Source organism: Triticum urartu, chromosome 1A (genome assembly GCF_056163025.1).
Source record: "Triticum urartu cultivar PI428250 chromosome 1A, HENAU_Tu73, whole genome shotgun sequence".
Taxonomy (NCBI): Eukaryota; Viridiplantae; Streptophyta; class Magnoliopsida; order Poales; family Poaceae; genus Triticum; species Triticum urartu.
In genome coordinates, this window is record NC_141873.1 from 145,159,193 (window position 1) to 145,163,253 (window position 4,061).

Here is a 4,061-nt window from a genome sequence, read left to right on the forward strand (position 1 = left end):
AACATCGGTTAAACAGAAGCATGATGAATCGGTCTCCGATTACGTCAAGAGATTCAGAGAAACAAAAAACCGGTGTTTTAGTTTGGTGATAACCGAGAGAGACTTGGCAGACCTAGTGCTGAGTGGTTTGAGAACTCCCATTAGAGAAAAGCAAGAAGGTTATGAGTTCTTAAATATCAACCAAGTCTTACAAAGGGCTTTGGCTCAGGAAAGCCGAAGCAAAGATCTCAAAGAAGTGCATAGATACAAAGCCGATCGTCCAAAGATGAATATGGTGGAATATGATAGTGATCACTCGGACGATGAGGGTGATGTTTTTGCTACTGAATTTGTTTGGCCATCTAAGGACAAACCCTTTACTTGCAATGATCTGAAACCGATTCATAAGAATCATGATGAAGAGATGAAGTTTACTTTTAACATTGCTAAGTGTGATAGAAGATTTGATGCTTTGCTGCAGGCTAAGATTATTAGAATATCTCATACTTTACCGCCGTTTGAAGAGCTAAAACGGCGTGCTTATTGCAAGTATCATAATTCTTTTTCTCATGCTACTAACGATTGCAATGTTTTTCGACGACAGATACAATCGGCCATTAATGACGGACGATTGAACTTTTCTGAGATGCAAGTTGATAAACAGCCTTTTCCAATGAATACCATGGGTTTGGAGGGGAAGAAGCTACTCATTCAGTCGGAGGTAGCCGAATCTGCTAATAAAGCTAATGTCATTGTTGGTGAGCCCAGGAAAGACAAGGAGGACAACAAGGTCTTGGGGAGACAGGTTGTGCTTGGTAAGCAACCCGATGGCAAGGAAGTGATCAAAATCACCATCAAGAATCCTACACTCGGGGGGCAACTGCAAGTGCAAGAAAATGCTCGTGTGAGATTTGTCAAGCCCAAGAGTCCAGAAATTGGCAAGTGGAAAAGGAATGAAGTTAAAGTACAGCGCAAGCGGATCAAGCCAACTTTTGATATGTTGCTGTCCAAATACACCAACCAGTCGGCCGGTTCTAGCTTTAATCGGTCGACTCATCTGAAGCGACCAAGGTCACCATCAGCTGATATGTTCAGTCAGTATATGAAACCGAGTGGACCAAGGGTGCCGTTTCCAAAAGAGCATACGCAATCTGTTTGGGATCGACTTGACAATTCATATAGAGGCCGACTGAACATCGGTAACTATCGGTCGGCTGGTCAAAACATGCGACCGGATGGAAATTATCCGAGTGTAAGAATGCACCCAGGTGGAAGCTATCCGAGTGAAAAAATGTGGCTGAGTAGATTCCATCCGACTGAATTCCATCCGAGTGATATCCATTCGAGTGGATTCCATCAGAGTAAAAAGGTGCGCCCGAGTGGAAATTTCATGCATCTGGAAAGTCGAAAAGAATGGCGTGTTAAATCACCAAGTGTTGCAGCAGTTGAGTCGGGAAAAGGCAAGGAGAAAATGGATGTCGACTCACTTATCTTGGGCATCGAAACATTCGCCATACAGCAGCCGATTGTGCATAGCAATCCGACTGAGCCGATACTTGCTATCGCGCCAAAGCACTCGGCTAATGACCATGAGGCAAGCACCAGCCAGGTAAAGACGAGAGATCCTAAATACACTCAGCCGAAGTGGTGTCCTCCAGGGCTAATAAACACACAAAAGAGGAAACTACAGAGGTTAAGGAGTCGAGAGATGGCAGAACAGGAGGCCGAGAAACAAAGGGATAAGTTGTTCAATGACACTCGACCCATGGTTCCACCAAAACAAGTGTGGAGGCCTAAACAAATACAAGATATAGCAGCTTCTACATCTATCACAACAATGCCTACATCACCAAAGGAGGACGATGCAACAGATATGAAATCATCTGCGACACTTCTTACTTATCCTTCACTCGGACAAATTTCAGAATCGGTGGATGCACTCGAGGAGGAGGCTGATATGTTGGACTATGAGTCTACGCCGGTTCATGAAGGTATGGATATCAATATGGTGTACTACTTACCTGCTGAGTTTCGTGATGTAGATGAAGAAGGGGAGGTGGCTCAGCTGGATTTTGGCCCTAAAAACGCAATATTCGATAAGCCAAAAGAACCAGTAACACATCTTAAACCATTATATCTCAGAGGTCATATCAATGGGTCGCCGCTCACTCGGATGCTTGTTGATGGTGGTGCTGTGGTAAATCTTATGCCCTATTCGGTCTTCAAGAGATTGGGTTTGCCTGATGAAGAATTGATCAAGACCAATATGGTGCTCAATGGATTTGAAGGCAAAGAGAAAACTGAAGCCAAAGGTGTGATGTATGTGGAGCTTACAGTCGGAAGCAAAACTTTGGCTACTGCATTCTTTGTTGCTGAGGTGCAAGGTAACTACAACGTCATACTAGGCCGCGATTGGGTTCATGCAAACCAGTGCGTGCCATCCACTATGCACCAGTTTTTGATTCAGTGGGTTGATGATGAAGTGGAAGTTATTCACGTGGATAACTCGGCTTGTGTTGCTTTGGCCGATGCATCGGTGGATTGGCAACATCCCAATGCTACTTGCTTGACAGGACGTGACTTGTCAGAATTTGATTTTCTCAGCGCAACCAAGAATGGTTTTGTGCCCGTCTCTTTAAAGCCGAGTGAATGCAATCGGCTCCAAGGTATGATATGTTTAAATGGATCCTAATTCCGAGTGGTTACAAAAATGTCTTGTAAAGTATCGGTCCAATGAGAACGATATGTATGAGTCTATAGAGGAGTTGGATGACATGGATAAACTTGGACAAGGTTTTACATCAGCCGATCCGTTAGAAGAGGTAGATATTGGAGATGGTTCAGTCACTCGACCGACATTTATAAACAAAAATTTGAAAGCCGATTGTAAGGCTAAGTTAATCGAGCTATTGAAAGAATATGTTTGTTGCTTTGCATGGGAATATCATGAGATGCCAGGGTTAAGCCGAGAGCTAGTGGAACATCGGTTGCCTATAAAGGCCGATTTTAGACCTTATAAACAGTCGGCCAGAAAATTTAATTCGAAAACATATGACCGGATCAAGGAAGAGATCGGTCGACTGCTTGAAGCTAATTTCATTCAACCTTGCAGGTATACCGAGTGGATTTCTAACATTGTCCCAGTAGAGAAGAAAGGATCTGGCAAGTTGAGGGTGTGCATTGATTTCAGAGATTTGAATAGGGCTACACCCAAAGATGAGTATCCTATGCCAATAGCCAATATGCTTATTAATGATGCTTCTGGACATAAGGTTATTAGCTTTCTAGATGGTAATGCCGGATACAATCAAATTTTTATGGCCGAAGAGGACATGTACAAAACGGCTTTCCAATGTCCTGGTTTCCTTGGTTTATTCGAGTGGACAGTGATGACATTCAGATTAAAAAATGCTGGCGCCACGTATCAAAGGGCTATGAATTTGATTTTTCATGATTTACTCGGTGTCATACTTGAAGTTTATATTGATGATATTGTTGTCAAATCGGATGCTTTTGAATCTCACTTGGCCGATTTGCGTTTTGCTTTTGAAAGAATGAAAAAGTATGGATTGAAAATGAATCCTTTGAAGTGTGCTTTCGGCGTGTCAGCTGGCAAGTTTTTGGGTTTCATTATTCATGAAGATGGTATAGAGATTGATCCCAAAAAGATAGAGGCTATACAGAAGGTGGAGGATCCAACATGCAAGAGAGATATGCAAAAGTTCCTTGGCAAGGTCAATTATTTGAGAAGGTTTATAACTAATCTATCAGGGAAAGTTGATGCATTTACTCCTATCCTTCGGTTAAAGAATGATGCTGATTTCACTTGGGGGGCAAAACAGCAAGAAGCATTTGATATGATCAAGAATTATTTGTGCACTCCTCCGGTGATGAGAGCACCCAAGCATAGGGAACCCTTCAGACTTTACATTGCAGCAGAGGAAGGAGTTGCTGTTCTAACTCAAGAGACCAAAGGAAAAGAGCATGCCATCACTTATTTGAGCCGCCGCTTATTGGACGCAGAGACAAGGTATACATTTATTAAGAAATTATGTCTATGCTTATATTATGCTTGCACAAAA